Source organism: Mauremys mutica, chromosome 21 (genome assembly GCF_020497125.1).
Source record: "Mauremys mutica isolate MM-2020 ecotype Southern chromosome 21, ASM2049712v1, whole genome shotgun sequence".
Lineage (NCBI taxonomy): Eukaryota > Metazoa > Chordata > Testudines > Geoemydidae > Mauremys > Mauremys mutica.
In genome coordinates, this window is record NC_059092.1 from 21,666,069 (window position 1) to 21,684,056 (window position 17,988).

Here is a 17,988-nt window from a genome sequence, read left to right on the forward strand (position 1 = left end):
GGCCTCAGTTTCCCCTCTGCCCATTAAGGATGATAGCCCAGTCCTACGCCAGCAGCCTGGCGGGTTGTCAGGATAAGTCCAGTGATCTGCTCAGACAGTACAGAGATAGGGCAGGACAAATAGTGAGCACAACTTTAGCTGGGCAGCGTTGCTGAGTCAGCACACAGAGCCCCTGTGCTGGGAGGATGCAACATCCCCCCGGTTCTCAGTGGGCCAGACTCTCCTCTGGGGTGGGCTCCGCATTGCCACCCACCCGGGGAGATACCTGCAGCAAAGAGGGGGATACGCTCTGCTCTGCAGCTTTCAGTTCCCATTCAGGGCTGAGTCAATCTGTTTTCCAATCAGCCACGCTCCACTGCCTCCTGGGCTGGCCCTGCCCATGCTGGGGCGGTGATGGCTGGCTGTAGGCTCCCGTGGGAGCATGGAGTCAGGGGAGGGTTGCACCAGGTCTGGTTCCTGGCCATAGTATGACCCTAAGGTGAAAGGCGTTTGGTTCTTTTCCCGTTTCCTCCAGGGCAGCAACATCTCCGGGATTTCCATTCGTTCTCAGACCCACGAGCAACCCACGCTCTGGCTCCTGGCTGTGAACTGGGGCCGGGGCCAGGCCTGGAGGGAGACCCACACACCAGTGCAGTTGACAATAGGCTCTTCCTCGACCTGCTGGCAGGGGCCATCTTCCCTGCCCAGGAGAGCTGCAGAGACGGCACCGCCTGTTTACATTTTACTCCACTTGCCTGAACAGGGAACAGTCTGCCCCCCAGACGAGGGCAGGGCCACAGGATCCAGAACTTCTCCAAGCCTAGGGCACAACTGTCGGCCCTACACAGAGCTGCCCTGTAGGGCCTGGAAGGGGGAGTTCCTCTGCATGCTGGATTGCCCTCGGAGGTGAAAGTAGCAGAGGGGTGAAAGTACCAGCATGGGGGTCTGGCTCCGGGCCCCTGGAAGGGGCAGGTCCTCGGGCAGAAGGGGCAGGGCTGGGGGTCAGCCTTCCCCAGCCAGACCATCGGCGCTGCCTGGCCCAAGCCACCCAGGGCTCTGGCGGTGATTTAAAAGGCCCACAACTCTGGCCGCTGCTGTGATAGGGTGGTAGCAGCAGCAGCAGCCGGAGCCCCAGGCCCTTTTAAATTGCCGAGCCCTGGGGCAACTGCCTCTCCGTGCCCCCACCGGCGGCCCTGCTGGGGGGGGAAGGGGGAGTGCAAAAGGGGCAGCGACGTTAACATCAGCTGCATACGGGCTGTTACTGGCGTCAGCTTCTTACCGGTCGCAATACTGGCCCATACCGGCCCACTTTCACCCCCGATTGCCCTCCAAGGGGCCGAGGTCTGACCAGGTCCTCCCGTCTTGGGATCGGAGTGCTGCTCAGACGAGCTCTCCCCAACAGACCTCACTCAAGGGAGACAGCATGAGCTGCGGCGATCCATGGAGCAGGTCTACCACATCTCTGCCCCTCCCTTCAAGCAGCTGGGTTTGGGGAGAAGGTGATCCATCCCCTTGTCCCTCCTCTCCTGGGGCCAAGATGCTGCGAGAGAACGCAGAATGCCATCCTGATGCCGTGATGGCAACAGTGCCTTGCACTTACATGGCACTCCTGGCTTCAGAATGCTGCATGCCCACTAGTTAACCCTCCCTCCGCTGCGAGATGGGAATGATTTCCCACTGTACATGTCAGGAAACTGAGGCAGGGAGTGGCAGCAGTAGGCCCTGAGGTTCCAGAATGAGTCTCTATGAGAGCTGGGATTAGAACTCCCTAGTTCCTGCCTGCCTGCACCACAGAGCAAGGGCCATGTTTCATATTGACAGACCATCCGAGGTCAGGGGCCTAGTGCTGTACAAACACAGGTGAGACAGGCCTCGCCCTGCAGAGCTCACAATCTACGTAGACAGACAGAGGGTGGGAGGGGAAACAGGTACAGATGAGGGAAGGGACTTGGCCAATGCCCTTGGCAGAGCCGTTGCCAGTCTCCTAGTTCCCAGTCCAGCAGAGCATGCTGCCTCCCTGGGCAGTTCTCTCTGTAATGCCAGGCGCATGATGGGGCCCTGGCTGATCGTGGTGTGGGCCACATACCTTGAATAAGTGGCCATTAAATGGCACCGTTTCCTCCCTCAGATCCCACTCGTTCCCCTCGTCCAGAAGAGCACTCGCCTGGCAGTGGATAAAGTGCCCTGAAAAGAGGCACCTGCCAAGGTCACTGGTGTGGCAGGCAGAGGAGCCATTGGTGTCCCAGTCACAGCCTCCGCACCCTTGGAGAACTGCCCCCGGCTGGCGCTCCCTTGCCCTACCAGCTCCGCAGCACAGTGGCTCTGCGACAAACATGACAGCGTCCTGCTGCACCGGGGACCTGCAGAGCTCGCAGCAAACGCTGCCCCAGCTGAAAGCTCCCTGGCTTGGGCAGCAGCAGTCTCATGTCCTGTGGGACCAGTAACCCCTCTCCCCAGTGGCCAGGCCTCAGAAGGACTATTTAACATCCCACAGCCAAGGCTTGCAGGACATTGGGCGTAACTCCCCACTGTCCAGGGAGGAGCAAGCTGAGCTGTGCTTGAACACCCCTGCTTAGCGCAGGCCGGGAATCCACTGGCCAGGGGCTCCCTGCCACATCACTGGCCTGGGAGAGAAGCGGGAAACGCATCTGTCATTCCTCCCCACCCCGCCCCCATGCCAGCTTGGGAGTGGGGAGGGGCTGCTGCAGAATGGCCAGCACCCCTGGACAGAGCTGCCCAAGCTGCCTGTGACCAACCTGGCCCTGCATACTGCAGCAGGGCACAGACACCCGCAAGGGAGAGGGAGCGTGGCAGAAGGAGCCATAGGCACTGAGTTTTACTTCTTCCCAGGGGTGTTCCACCCCTACTCTGCCCCAAGGCCCCGCCCACTGCTCGCTGCTCTCCACCTTCCCCCCAGCCTCTCCCTGAGCCTCAAAACAGCTGTTTGGAGATGCCGCCGATCAGCTGTTTGGTAGTGCCACCCAACAGATGTGGCTGGTGGTTGCTGAGCTGGAGCACCCATGGAGTCGGCACCTATAGAAAAGGCGATGGGAGAAATGGAGCAAAGCAGCAGCTAGGCTGAATCTGAGGATGGCTTTTCAGGCAGTGAGATGCGTTAGGCTGGAAGCCATCTCCCTGGGGGATAGGTGAGAGCCCTATTGCTTGGGCCATTTCAAATGAGACTGGACAAAGCCTTCAGGAGGGCAGATCCGGATCCTCGGAGGCATTTTGGCTCCTAACTTCCATTGGAATCAAGGGGAAAGAGGTGCCTAAATACCCATGAACCACCCTAGGGGAAGCTGCGAGGGCTGACAGTGGGGGGCTGTTTCCTCAGTGGGCTTGGTTTGGTTATGCCCATGCTCTGCCCGCACATGCCCAGCACTGTGATGGCAATTCCTGGTTACATGAGGGCCAGATTTTGGAAAGGCGCCTTCCCTTGGTGTGGAGGCAGTTCTGGATAGGGCCATGTTTGGGGGCCCTGTTCTGCCAACATTCAGGCTGAGGTCAGCGAGACTGCTCCTGCGGGTGTGCCTGCAGGGTCGGGGGATGGGGCTGGGCGGGGCCTTGGGTTCAATTACTAGCTCCATCACAGACTCCTTGGGTGAGTTACTTCATCTCCCCTGAACCTTTGGTTCCTGTCTGTAAAATGGGGACAATCCCTTGCCTACCTCCTAGGGCAGTTGTCAGGGTAAAGTGCATGAGGCCTGCAGATGCTACAGAGATGCAGGCAACTTGAATGAGTTTGTGTGTGCATCCAGGTACTTAGATGTCTCAATGGCCTATGTTGCACCCACAGAAAAGGAATCTGCAAAGCTGTCTGTGGTGTATTGAAAACTGGGTTACAATTACAAGCTATCACTTTAAGTTTTGAGGGGTTTCCTGGTCCTGCTTGCAGGCTAAGGTGCTGTGCAAGGAAGCATGCAATCTGGGATTTTCAGCAGTCAGTCTGCAAAGAGCCATCATTGAGCAAGTAGGGTGAGTTGTGCCTCACCACCTGAGGGAGCAGCCTGCTTTGTCTCTCTCTGGTTTAGGTTCTTGTGTGTTCAGGTTCTGGATTTTAAGAAATAAAGTTGTGGTACCTTTCAACCTTCCAGCAAGGATGTGTTCTGTTTGCATCTAGCATCTCTGCGTGCCATGAACAAGAGGGGCCTGGGATGCAAATCATCTCCTCACTGGGTCTAATTCGTGATAGTTTGCTGGTGATGGGGTGTGGATGGCTAACGTTTAAGTGCAGTCCCTACACACTGTTCAACTCTGCAGGGCTGTGCAAGAGATCTCACCCTACTGGCTTTTTGGACTTCTGGGAATGTCCTGCTTCTGGACAGATAAGAGATCCCATAAGAGCAGCTGAATGAGGGGTGGGGGTGGAGGACCAAGAGGATCCTGGCTCCTGCAGCATCTCCCTCCTTCCTGAGCAGAAGGAGACTCCCATTCTGTAGTGAAACACTGAAAAAGTGCAGCCGGGCCTCCCCAGCAAACAGGCAGCAGGGCTCCGGTCGGCATGTATTAATTGATCTGCAGAAAGGAGTTTATTGGCAGCTAGAGCTGGTTGGGCAATGGCCGGGGAAGGGATTTTATGAACACTTTTCCCTCGCTTGTTCAATCCAAATTTGAAATGTTGACAAGGGTTTTTCAGCTTTTGACAGACGCTCCTGCAAACAGATAACATAAAGGCAGAGAGAAATGTAGGTGACATTTGGATGGACTCCTCCCCTCCCCCATCTATTTTCTTACTGCTGGTAGTTTGGGTTTTGGGGGGGTTGTTTATAATTCTGGGGGAAAACTCTTGTCTGAAAATCCAAGGACAGGACATTCTGAGCACTGCAGAAATGAAGGACAGCGGCCAGTATAACGAACCCTCCCACCCACTATGTCCTGTTATCCTTGTCCGAGTCCCTGGGTGGGGCTGTGGCAAGCGGTCCCTTCTCTGATCCCCCAGCTCTGCAGAGGCTTGGCATCTCAGGGACAGCACTGCTTAAGGCTGCCTCTTTGGTAGAACTGCGGAGAGCAGCCGGGCTGTGTGGAGAGGGGCTGCAGAGAAGGAATGAGCCCTGTAGATAGCTGCCAACACCAATGCGAGTGAGATGGTACAATATAGGCAGGTAATCCCCAACCCACTCCATGTGGCGCGCTGTCCCCCTCTAGTGGTGGCAGAGCCACAGAGTGAGGTTCAAAGAGAAACTGCTGAGCTACTGTTCATCTGCAAATTTGACACCATCAGCTCAGGATTAAACAAAGACTGTGAATGGCTAGCCAACTACAAAAGCAGTTTCTCCTCCCTTGGTTTTCACACCTCAGCTGCTAGAAGAGGGCCTCATCCTCCCTGATTGAGCTAACCTCGTTATCTCTAGCCTGCTTCTTGCTTGCATATATATACCTGCCCCTGGAAATTTCCACTACATGCATCCGACGAAGTGGGTATTCACCCACGAAAGCTCATGCTCCAAAATGTCTGTTAGTCTATAAGGTGCCACAGAACTCTTTGCTGCTTTTACAGAGTGAGGTTGTTGAGCCTCAGCTGGCAGAGCTGGGTTTTTTAGCTCAAGGCAGAAGAGGTTCTGAGTTTAAGATCCAGAGATGACAGGTTCGATTCCTGTGGCGGCTGACCCACCTAGTGGTGTGGTGTTACCTCTGTAGGGGAATGGCTGTGCCAGTCCCTGTGCCAAACTTCTGAGCATGCTCACACTGAGCTGGATCTTTGCAGGAGACTGAGCAGAGGGCAGCTGAGCCAACTGCTGGTGCAACCAATAAGAGCACTAGCCCCATGACAAACAGGGGGACCTGGACCATCCCTGAGCTCTGCAGCTCCATGGGGCAAGCCCAGTGGCTGGGGCTGCCGGACACATCCATTCTCATTTACCCTCCTGAAACCAGATTAAAAAGAAAATTCAATTGTTCCTAATGCCTTCCCCAAATGGCTAATTTATATGCTAATTAGTGAGATAGGAATCGATGGAGCCTGGTGATCAATATGGGATTGCAGACGCTGGGTAATGAAATTCATTCACAGCCGTGCTGGCCGTGGAAATGAAGCAATTATGCAGAATAAATGGAGATGCTGGGGAGATGGGACTGGGTTCATATTTCAATTGTGTTCCTTCCTTCTCTCCTCCAGCCTGGCCCCCCATAACCCCTCCAGGAACACTCAACTCCATTGCTCTCGCAGCCCTGAGGGCAGCCTCTTCTTACTGGCTCTGGATGGGAAGTGTGCCCTGCATTCCATGTCCAGTGGGAATTGCTGGAGGAGTCTAGGGCTGATGGGGCAACTGTACTGCACTGTCAAAAGGAGACAGGATCATCTAGTGAGCGATGATCCTGAGGTTAAAGCACAGGGCTTGGAGTAGGGTATGCAGGATTCAATCCCAGTTTGGTCCCGGGCTTCTTGGGAAGTCGCCAGACCTCTCTGGGCCTCAGTTCCCCACCTGTAAAGTTGAGATAACGATCCCGACCAACTCCCAGGGGAAGCGGCGTTGCGGTGCTGAAGGCATTAGGTGCATACAATGATTTGCACGCTGCGTTATTGTCGTCATGCCAGGCAGTCTGAGCAGATGGGGACACTGGCCCTGTAGAGAGGGCAAAACACAGGCGCCATCTCTAGAGCAAGGATGACCCTGCATAGAGGATCAGCATGTAAACCTAGAGCAGGCTACGTTGTGCCTCAGACGCCGAAGGTACTGAGGGCAGAATCCGGCCCTTGGTGTCCTACTGGAGAACTCAAAGGCAACTAACAGGGTCTGCAAAGCATGCCAGTGAGGGGGATGAGTGGGGCTCAGACCGGTGAGGGGTGAGTGGGGCTCAGGCCAGTGAGGGGGATGAGTGGGGCTCAGACCGGTGAGGGGCGAGCGGGGCCCAGGCCAGTGAGGGGGAAGAGTGGGGCTCAGGCCGGTGAGGGGTGAGTGGGGCTCAGGCCAGTGAGGGGGATGAGTGGGGCTCAGACCGGTGAGGGGCGAGCGGGGCTCAGGCCGGTGAGGGGTGAGCGGGGCTCAGGCCGTGTGAGGGGCGAGTGGGGCTCAGGCCAGTGAGGGGCGAGCGGGGCTCAGGTTGTGAGCGGGGAGAGCGGGGCTCAGGTCGGTGAGAGGGGTGAATGGGGCTCAGGCCATGAGAGGGGCGAGTGGGGCTCAGGCCGGTGAGAGGGGTGAATGGGGCTCAGGCCATGAGAGGGGCGAGCGCGGCTCAGGCCGGTGAGGGGCGAGCGGGGCTCAGGCCAGTGAGGGGCGAGCGGGGCTCAGGTTGTGAGCGGGGCGAGCGGGGCTCAGGTCGGTGAGAGGGGTGAATGGGGCTCAGGCCATGAGAGGGGCGAGCGCGGCTCAGGCCGGTGAGGGGCGAATGGGGTTCAGGCTGGTGAGGGGGGAGTGGGGCTCAGGCTGTGAGAGGGGCGAGCGGGTCTCAGGCCGGTGAGGGGCGAGCGGGGGTCAGGCCAATGAGGGGCGAGCGGGGCTCAGGCCGGTGAGGGGCGAGCGGGGCTCAGGCCGGTGAGGGGCGAGCGGGGCTCAGGCTGGTGAGGGGCGAGCGGGGCTCAGGCCGTGTGAGGGGCGAGTGGGGCTCAGGCTGTGAGAGGGGTGAGCGGGGCTCAGGCCGGTGAGGGGCGAGCGGGGCTCAGGTCGGTGAGGGCCAAGCGGGGCTCAGGCTGTGAGAGGGGCGAGCGGGGCTCAGGCCAGTGAGGGGCAAGCGGGGCTCAGGCTGTGAGAGGGGCGAGTGGGGCTCAGGTTGGTGAGGGGCGAGCGGGGCTCAGGCCGGTGAGGGGCGAGCGGGGCTCAGGCTGTGAGAGGGGCGAGTGGGGCTCAGGCTGGTGAGCGGTGAGTGGGGCTCAGGCCAGTGAGGGGCGAGCGGGGCTCAGGCTGGTGAGGGGTGAGCAGGGCTCAGGCTGGTGAGGGGCGAGCGGCTCAGGCTGTGAGAGGGGCGAGTGGGGCTCAGGCTGGTGAAGGGTGAATGGGGCTCAGGCCGGTGAGGGGCGAGCGGGGCTCAGGCTGTGAGAGGGGCGAGCGGGGCTCAGTCCGGTGAGAGGCAAGCGGGGATCAGGTCAGTGAGCGGGGTGAGCGGGGCTCAGGCTGTGAGAGGGGTGAGTGGGGCTCAGGCTGTGAGAGGGGTGAGTGGGGCTCAGGCCGGTGAGGGGCGAGCGGGGCTCAGGCTGTGAGAGGGGCGAGTGGGGCTCAGGCTGGTGAGCGGTGAGTGGGGCTCAGGCCCGTGAGGGGCGAGCGGGGCTCAGGCTGGTGAGGGGTGAGCAGGGCTCAGGCTGGTGAGGGGCGAGCGGCTCAGGCTGTGAGAGGGGCGAGTGGGGCTCAGGCTGGTGAAGGGTGAATGGGGCTCAGGCCGGTGAGGGGCGAGCGGGGCTCAGGCCATGAGAGGGGCGAGCGCGGCTCAGGCCGGTGAGGGGCGAGCGGGGCTCAGGCTGTGAGAGGGGCGAGTGGGGCTCAGGCTGGTGAGCGGTGAGTGGGGCTCAGGCCAGTGAGGGGCGAGCGGGGCTCAGGCTGGTGAGGGGTGAGCAGGGCTCAGGCTGGTGAGGGGCGAGCGGCTCAGGCTGTGAGAGGGGCGAGTGGGGCTCAGGCTGGTGAAGGGTGAATGGGGCTCAGGCCGGTGAGGGGCGAGCGGGGCTCAGGCTGTGAGAGGGGCGAGCGGGGCTCAGTCCGGTGAGAGGCAAGCGGGGATCAGGTCAGTGAGCGGGGTGAGCGGGGCTCAGGCTGTGAGAGGGGTGAGTGGGGCTCAGGCTGTGAGAGGGGTGAGTGGGGCTCAGGCCGGTGAGGGGCGAGCGGGGCTCAGGTCGGTGAGGGCCAAGCGGGGCTCAGGCTGTGAGAGGGGCGAGCGGGGCTCAGGCTGTGAGAGGGGCAAGCGGGGCTCAGGCCGGTGAGGGGCAAGCGGGGCTCAGGCTGTGAGAGGGGCGAGAGGGGCTCAGGCTGTGAGAGGGGCGAGCGGGGCTCAGGCTGGTGAGGTGCAAGCGGGGCTCAGGCCGGTGAGGGGCGAGCGGAGCTTAGGCTGTGAGAGGGGCGAGCGGGGCTCAGGCTGTGAGAGGGGCGAGTGGGGCTCAGGCCGGTGAGGGGCGAGTGGGGCTCAGGCTGGTGAGGGGCAAGCGGGGCTCAGGCCGTGAGAGGGGCGAGTGGGGCTCAGGCCGGTGAGGGGCGAGCGGCTCAGGCCGTGAGAGGGGCGAGCAGGGCTCAGGCCGGTGAGGGGCGAGTGGGGCTCAGGCCGGTGAGGGGCGAGCGGGGGTCAGGCTGTGAGAGGGGCGAGCAGGGCTCAGGCTGGTGAGGGGCGAGCGGCTCAGGCTGTGAGAGGGGCGAGCGGGGCTCAGGTCGGTGAGGGCCGAGCGGGGGTCAGGCTGTGAGAGGGGCGAGCGGCTCAGGCTGGTGAGGGGCAAGCGGGGCTCAGGCGGTGAGAGGGGCGAGTGGGGCTCAGGCCGGTGAGGGGCGAGCGGGGGTCAGGCCGTGAGAGGGGCGAGCAGGGCTCAGGCTGTGAGAGGGGCGAGTGGGGCTCAGGTTGGTGAGGGGCGAGCGGGGCTCAGGCCGGTGAGGGGCGAGCGGGGCTCAGGCTGTGAGAGGGGTGAGTGGGGCTCAGGCTGTGAGAGGGGCGAGTGGGGCTCAGGCCGGTGAGGGGTGAGTGGGGCTCAGGCTGGTGAGCGGTGAGTGGGGCTCAGGCCAGTGAGGGGCGAGTGGGGCTCAGGCTGGTGAAGGGTGAATGGGGCTCAGGCTGGTGAGGGGCGAGCGGGGCTCAGGCTGTGAGAGGGGCAAGCAGGGCTCAGGCCGGTGAGGGCCGAGCGGGGGTCAGGCTGGTGAGGGGCGAGCGGAGCTTAGGCTGTGAGAGGGGTGAGCGGGGCTCAGGCTGTGAGAGGGGCGAGCGGGGCTCTGGCCGTGAGAGGGGCGAGCGGGGCTCAGTCCGGTGAGAGGCAAGCGGGGATCAGGTCAGTGAGCGGGGTGAGCGGGGCTCAGGCTGTGAGAGGGGTGAGTGGGGCTCAGGCTGTGAGAGGGGTGAGTGGGGCTCAGGCCGGTGAGGGGCGAGCGGGGCTCAGGTCGGTGAGGGCCAAGCGGGGCTCAGGCTGTGAGAGGGGCGAGCGGGGCTCAGGCTGTGAGAGGGGCGAGCGGGGCTCAGGCCGGTGAGGGGCAAGCGGGGCTCAGGCTGTGAGAGGGGCGAGCGGGGCTCAGGCTGGTGAGGGGCAAGCGGGGCTCAGGCCGGTGAGGGGCGAGCGGAGCTTAGGCTGTGAGAGGGGCGAGTGGGGCTCAGGTTGGTGAGGGGCAAGCGGGGCTCAGGCCGTGAGAGGGGCGAGTGGGGCTCAGGCCGGTGAGGGGCGAGCGGCTCAGGCCGTGAGAGGGGCGAGCAGGGCTCAGGCCGGTGAGGGGCGAGCGGGGGTCAGGCTGTGAGAGGGGCGAGCAGGGCTCAGGCTGGTGAGGGGCGAGCGGCTCAGGCTGTGAGAGGGGCGAGCGGGGCTCAGGTCGGTGAGGGCCGAGCGGGGCTCAGGCTGTGAGAGGGGCGAGTGGGGCTCAGGTCGGTGAGGGGCGAGCGGGGGTCAGGCCGTGAGAGGGGTGAGCAGGGCTCAGGCCGGTGAGGGGCAAGCGGGGCTCAGGCTGTGAGAGGGGTGAGCGGGGCTCAGGCCGGTGAGGGGCGAGCGGGGCTCAGGCTGTGAGAGGGGCGAGCGGGGCTCAGGTCGGTGAGGGGCGAGCGGGGGTCAGGCTGGTGAGGGGCAAGCGGGGCTCAGGCTGTGAGAGGGGCGAGTGGGGCTCAGGCCGGTGAGGGGCGAGCGGGGCTCAGGCCGGTGAGGGGCGAGCGGGGGTCAGGCTGGTGAGGGGCGAGTGGGGCTCAGGCTGTGAGAGGGGCGAGCAGGGCTCAGGCTGGTGAGGGGCGAGTGGGGCTCAGGCTGTGAGAGGGGCGAGCGGGGCTCAGGCTGGTGAGGGGCGAGTGGGGCTCAGGCTGTGAGAGGGGCAAGCGGGGGTCAGGCGGGTGAGGGGCAAGCGGGGCTCAGGCTGTGAGAGGGGCGAGTGGGGCTCAGGCCGGTGAGGGGCGAGCGGGGCTCAGGTCGGTGAGGGGCGAGTGGGGCTCAGGCCGTGAGAGGGGCGAGCGGGGCTCAGGTCGGTGAGGGGCGAGCGGGGGTCAGGCTGGTGAGGGGCGAGCGGGGCTCAGGCTGTGAGAGGGGCGAGCGGGGCTCAGGCCGGTGAGGGGCGAGCGGGGCTCAGGCTGTGAGAGGGGCGAGTGGGGCTCAGGCCGGTGAGGGGCGAGCGGGGCTCAGGCCGGTGAGGGGCGAGCGGGGCTCAGGCTGTGAGAGGGGCGAGCAGGGCTCAGGCTGGTGAGGGGCGAGCGGGGCTCAGGCCGGTGAGGGGCGAATGGGGCTCAGGCCGGTGAGGGGCGAGCGGGGCTCAGGCCGGTGAGGGGCGAGCGGGGCTCAGGTTGTGAGCGGGGCGAGCGGGGCTCAGGTCGGTGAGAGGGGTGAATGGGGCTCAGGCCATGAGAGGGGCGAGCGCGGCTCAGGCCGGTGAGGGGCGAATGGGGTTCAGGCTGGTGAGGGGCGAGCGGGTCTCAGGCCGGTGAGGGGCGAGCGGGGCTCAGGCCGGTGAGGGGCGAGCGGGGGTCAGGCTGGTGAGGGGCAAGCGGGGCTCAGGCTGTGAGAGGGGCGAGTGGGGCTCAGGTTGGTGAGGGGCGAGCGGGGCTCAGGTTGGTGAGGGGCGAGCGGGGCTCAGGCCGTGAGAGGGGCGAGCAGGGCTCAGGCCGTGAGAGGGGCGAGCGGGGCTCAGGTCGGTGAGGGGCGAGCGGGGGTCAGGCTGGTGAGGGGCAAGCGGGGCTCAGGCTGTGAGAGGGGCGAGTGGGGCTCAGGTTGGTGAGGGGCGAGCGGGGCTCAGGTTGGTGAGGGGCGAGCGGGGCTCAGGCCGTGAGAGGGGCGAGCGGGGCTCAGGTCGGTGAGGGGCGAGCGGGGGTCAGGCTGGTGAGGGGCAAGCGGGGCTCAGGCTGTGAGAGGGGCGAGTGGGGCTCAGGTTGGTGAGGGGCGAGCGGGGCTCAGGCCGGTGAGGGGCGAGCGGGGCTCAGGCCGGTGAGAGGCAAGCGGGGCTCAGGTCGGTGAGCGGGGTGAGGCAAGTGGGCCTCTGCTGAGATGGCGTCTGCGTGACCTGCTCACACTGGCAGTTGAGGGCCTGTGGCAGCACCAGGGAGCCTTGAGCAGTGAATTCCCCTGGGTGGGTGGCTAGCTTGGGCATGCTTGAGGCGGCATGGTGGGCACTGGTCCTGGGGGAAGGGCTGGGTGATGTAAGGGGTCTTCTGCAGCCTCAGTACTGTGATGTAGGTCAGGCTTGTGCCAGGCCCAGCCAGGAAGCCTTTGTGTGGGGGCGCAGTCTGTTATGGGAGACATGGGCCCCGGGGCTCCATTTGCCTGCGAGGTCTTATCTGAGCATCTAATGTGTCCCCTGAGAGGAGGCTAAGCAGCCTGGACGACCCTGCAATTTCTCCAAACTATTTGCATGAAATACTGCTGGCGAAAAGCCCAGCCCCTGATTGGTTGTTGCTAGGTAACGTCATAATCATCAGGAAATTAGGCTGTTCCCCCCCCACCTTCGGAGTGTGTGTGCAATTGCAGGGCTGTGCAGAGACAGGCTGGGGGGAGGGAGTGGAACAAAGAGAGATCAATGGGATGGTGTAGTGCATGTGGACTCCGTTGGCACCCAACTGCATCCTCCAGCAGGACACGCTGTCTCGCTCCCAGGCTTGTTTCCTCAGTGGAAGACGAACCCTGGTGGTTTGAGTCGCCAGCAGCCAAGCCCTGCGCTGCAGAGATGAAGCTGGAGCATGGATCTTCAAAGGCAAGTTTGACATTTGAAGCGGCATTTGAGGTGGCGTTTGCACTGTGTGCGTGGCCATGTGCCCGGAGATAGGGGCGTGCACTGCAGACGGGGGAGCAGATAAAGGAGAGTGAGGAATAATGGCATGTTGGCGGGGGCAGGGCTGATCTGTGGGTGGTAATGTTTCCATTTGACTCTGGCTCATAAATAAACGCTCACTATCTAAAACGGTGCAGGCAGCTGGGTGGAAAACTGAGTCCTCCAGTGGCTTTCCTGTGGAGGGTACTTGGGCAGTGGAGTATTAACAGATTTGCCTTCTGTATTGTGTCACAGGAGCACGTATCTGGGATTTGTGCATGTTTGTAATATAGATCTTTGATGACCATACCATTTAGCACTTTAATAGTCCTAGACATTTTCCACGCATGGTACAAATATCTTCCATCCATCAGGCCTTTTTTAGGCTGGCTTCCCAGAAGGCTCGCCCTCTTATAGGGAGCACACTACACTCCCTTCCCTGCTCTGGGCCCCCAAGCTCTCCAAGCCTTTTCAAGCTGCCCTTCACCAGAATTTGAACCCCGGCTTCCTAGGAGCTGTCATGGCCATCAGTGGGTGCAATAATTTGCCATAATCAGCGGCTCGGGTAGCTGCTCAGCTGTGCCCATGGCGGAGATGGGCGCAGTAATTGCTTTTTGCATAGCGTGCATAGCCTGTCAGATTGATTACCCCTCCTGGGGTCAGCCACTCCGCTCTGGCTCTATTCCACATGGGCCTCTTTGGAAATCACTCAGCAATAACTCCAACTGACTTTCCTCCCCAACTCCGCTCCCGGCTCAGCTAATCTAATGTTCCCATTAAGGTTCCAGTTGGCTTTTTAATTCTGTTTAAATTTAAAAGCTGTTCACTTAATTTGAATGGGGAATGAATTAGCCTATCTGAGGGGGGCCTTCGGTTGGCTGGGGATAAACTGTGACTGCCGGCATGGAGGGACAGAAAGCAGGGTCCAAAGGGGTGGTCAGCCAGAGGGGCCAAGAGCTGAAACTGGGCCCGCCCACCCCACTCCCGCTGCTGGGCAGGGCCTAGGAGACAAGGATGCAGAGAGGACAGGGCAGCTTCTTTAGCCTAGTTAATCTTTTGTTGCAAAGGGCAGCTGTGCTAACGAGGAGGCTAGTCTGGTGGTTACAGACCCTCGAGGGTGAGGTTCACTTCCTGACTCTGCCAGGGACTCCCTGTGACATTTGCCAAGTCACAGCATAAGAACATAAGAAAGGCCGTACCGGGTCAGACCAAAGGTCCATCTAGCCCAGTATCTGTCTACCGACAGTGGCCAATGCCAGGTGCCCCTGAGGGAGTGAACCTAACAGGCAATGATCAAGTGATCTCTCTCCTGCCATCCATCTCCATCCTCTGACGAACAGAGGCTAGGGACACCATTCTTACCCAACCTGGCTAATAGCCATTTATGGACTTAGCCACCATGAATTTATCCAGTCCCCTTTTAAACGTTGTTATAGTCCTAGCCTTCACAACCTCCTCAGGTAAGGAGTTCCACAAGTTGACTGTGCGCTGCGTGAAGAAGAACTTCCTTTTATTTGTTTTAAACCTGCTGCCTATTAATTTCATTTGGTGACCCCTAGTTCTTGTATTATGGGAACAAGTAAATAACTTTTCCTTATCCACTTTCTCAACATCACTCATGATTTTATATACCTCTATCATGTCCCCCCTTAGTCTTCTCTTTTCCAAACTGAAGAGTCCTAGCCTCTTTAATCTTTCCTCATATGGGACCCTCTCTAAACCCCTAATCATTTTAGTTGCTCTTTTCTGAACCTTTTTTAGTGCTAGAATATCTTTTTTGAGGTGAGGAGACCACATCTGTACACAGTATTCGAGATGTGGGCGTACCATGGATTTATATAAGGGCAATAATATATTCTCAGTCTTATTCTCTATCCCCTTTTTAATGATTCCTAACATCCTGTTTGCTTTTTTGACCGCATCTGCACACTGCGTGGACATCTTCAGAGAACTATCCACGATAACTCCAAGATCTTTTTCCTGACTCGTTGTAGCTAAATTAGCCCCCATCATGTTGTATGTATAGTTGGGGTTATTTTTTCCAATGTGCATTACTTTACATTTATCCACATTAAATTTCATTTGCCATTTTGTTGCCCAATCACTTAGTTTTGTGAGATCTTTTTGAAGTTCTTCACAATCTGCTTTGGTCTTAACTATCTTGAGTAGTTTAGTATCATCTGCAAACTTTGCCACCTCACTGTTTACCCCTTTCTCCAGATCATTTATGAATAAATTGAATAGGATTGGTCCTAGGACTGACCCTTGGGGAACACCACTAGTTACCCCTCTCCATTCTGAGAATTTACCATTAATTCCTACCCTTTGTTCCCTGTCCTTTAACCAGTTCTCAATCCATGAAAGGACCTTTCCTTTTATCCCATGACAGCTTAATTTACGTAAGAGCCTTGGTGAGGGACCTTGTCAAAGGCTTTCTGGAAATCTAAGTACACTATGTCCACCGGATCCCCCTTGTCCACATGTTTGTTGACCCCTTCAAAGAACTCTAATAGATTAGTAAGACACGATTTCCCTTTACAGAAACCATATTGACTATTGCTCAAGAGTTTATGTTTTTCTATGTGTCTGACAATTTTATTCTTTACTATTGTTTCAACTAATTTGCCCGGTACCGACGTTAGACTTACCGGTCTGTAATTGCCGGGATCACCCCTAGAGCCCTTTTTAAATATTGGCGTTACATTAGCTAACTTCCAGTCATTGGGTACCGAAGCCGATTTAAAGGACAGGTTACAAACCTTAGTTAATAGTTCCACAACTTCACATTTGAGTTCTTTCAGAACTCTTGGGTGAATGCCATCTGGTCCCGGTGACTTGTTAATGTTGAGTTTATCAATTAATTCCAAAACCTCCTCTAGTGACACTTCAATCTGTGACAGTTCCTCAGATTTGTCACCTACAAAAGCCAGCTCAGGTTTGGGAATCTCCCTAACATCCTCAGCCGTGAAGACTGAAGCAAAGAATCCATTTAGTTTCTCCGCAATGACTTTATCGTCTTTAAGCGCTCCTTTTGAATTTTGATCATCAAGGGGCCCCACTGGTTGTTTAGCAGGCTTCCTGCTTCTGATGTACTTAAAAAACCTTTTGTTATTACCTTTGGAGTTTTTGGCCGTCCTTCAAACTCCTCTTTGGCTTTTCTTATTACACTCTTGCACTTAAGTTGGCAATGTTTGTGCTCCTTTCTATTTGCCTCACTAGGATTTGACTTCCACTTTTTAAAGGAAGTCTTTTTATCTCTCACTGCTTCTTTTACATGGTTGTTAAGCCACGGTGGCTCTTTTTTAGTTCTTTTACTGTTTTTCTTAATTTGGGGTATACATTGAAGTTGGGCCTCTATTATGGTGTCTTTAAAAAGGGCCCACGCAACTTGCAGGGATTTCACTTTAGTCACTGTACCTTTTAACTTTTGTCTAACTAACCCCCTCATTTTTGTATAGTTCCCCCTTTTGAAATTAAAGGCCACAGTGTTGGGCAGTTGAGATGTTCTTCCCACCACAGGGATGTTGAATGCTATTGTATTATGGTCACTATTTCCAAGCGGTCCTGCTATAGTTACCTCTTGGACCAGCTCCTGCGCTCCACTCAGGATTAAATCTAGAGTCGCCTCTCCCCTTGTGGGTTCCCGTACCAGCTGCTCCATGAAGCAGTCATTTAAAGTATCGAGAAATTTTATCTCTGCATTTCGTCCTGAAGTGAAATGTTCCCAGTCAATATGGGGATAATTGAAGTCCCCCACTATTATTGGGTTCTTAATTTTGATAGCCTCTCTAATTTCCCTTAGCATTTCATCATCACTCTGGACCTCAGCTGTGCAGTGGGAGAGTGTCTGTCCGGCCTGGTCCATTTTTAAACTCACTGGGACAAGTGTTCAGGTGTCTACAGACAGGCACCGGGTGAGATTTTCAGAGCACCTAGGCCTAGAGCCTCAGAGGTATTAAGGGGCCTCACGGCCCCTGAATTCAATGGGAATTAGGGACTTCCCCACCTTTGAAGGGCCCTGGCTTCTCCTGCAAGCTGAAAAACACAACCCTGGAAATGTCAAAGGCAGAAGAACCCAAGTAGCTGATTTTTTGGGCCAGTCTCTCAGTTCTGCGGGTGCCTGATTGGTAGTTTCCAAACCCTTTGCCACGGCACTGTTGCTGGCTGCACAGAGAAAGCCATTGACAGGGCCCAGCAATGAGTGTTGTTGCTTCTTGAATACCCAGGCACTGCACTACATATTCCTGAGTGCAAACCTACTGGCCTGTCATCTCTTAGCAGTCTATTTACATCTGCACAGGGTAGAGCCTGGCTGTAACACCTTGAGCCCCAAAACGTGAAGTAAATGAAACTGATTGTCATTAATATAAAAAAATTAATCTATTCCCTGGTGCTGGAGAATGGTGTGAATTGCCCACCTGAGCACACCCATCTTGCCATCCTCAGAGTTCTCTGGTTCACTTTCCCCCATTGTTTTGGTTCCTTAATCTCTTGGGGCTCAAAATCTCAGTGGCAGATTTCGTTCACGTGCCAGCACTGGAACGTGAGGCAGCGCATGTGTCTGCCCTATTCAGGGGTGCAGAGCCAGTGCTTCCCTGGTACAGGCTCGGGAAGCCCCAAGAGTTGTCTTAAATTGCATCCCTGCCTCAGTGGCTCCTGTGAAGCTGTGCATGGGCGCAGAAGGTCCACTCAGCCACTGCCACACCAATCTCCTTTCCCTGGCTCGCTCTCCCATCCTGTCCCAGCAACCTCCCTGCATAGGGCTGCTGTTGGCAGATCTGGCTCTGCCCCACATTTAGGAGCTCCCTGCACTGGGGAAATTCTCAGGGGGGAGCCATATGCCTGCTCTGTGAATCTGTTTTCCCTCTTTGGCCCAAGCCCTTAGCCCAAATTCTAGTCCTAGCCTGGTTGTTTCTGTTGAGAGGAGAAATTGATGCTACAAGTCACCTCTGAGTTTTTTGGTGTAATCTGGTTTATTTACCAAGGCTGTTCAAGGTCCTGTTTCTGTGAACACAGGAGGAACAAACATCAGCAGTTTCCTTGCTCAGAAATTCCTGAGCCTGCCCCTCCAGCCAGTTCTGTGCCCAAGAAGCCCTGTCTCAGCTTCCTCTCAGGGTCCCTCTCTGTCATGGAGTGTGGGGGAGACTAGGCCCTGCACCCCCGGCTTCCTGCTATTCACCATGAC

The 17,988-nt window shown here is 58.2% G+C and overlaps 1 protein-coding gene across 2 annotated transcripts in view; it reads left to right on the forward strand.

Moving 5' to 3' along the window:
* Window positions 1-17,988, forward strand: part of PHC2 (polyhomeotic homolog 2) — a 142,118-nt gene that overhangs the window by 35,241 nt on the left and 88,889 nt on the right. The window contains exon 1 of one of the 2 annotated variants that reach the window (XM_044996338.1): window positions 12,246-12,746. The exons of the other annotated variant lie outside the window; for it this stretch is intronic. The gene's annotated coding sequence lies outside the window, so the exon portion shown is untranslated. Of the gene's footprint in view, window positions 1-12,245; window positions 12,747-17,988 lie in introns of those variants that run through there. 2 annotated transcript variants of the gene reach the window in all.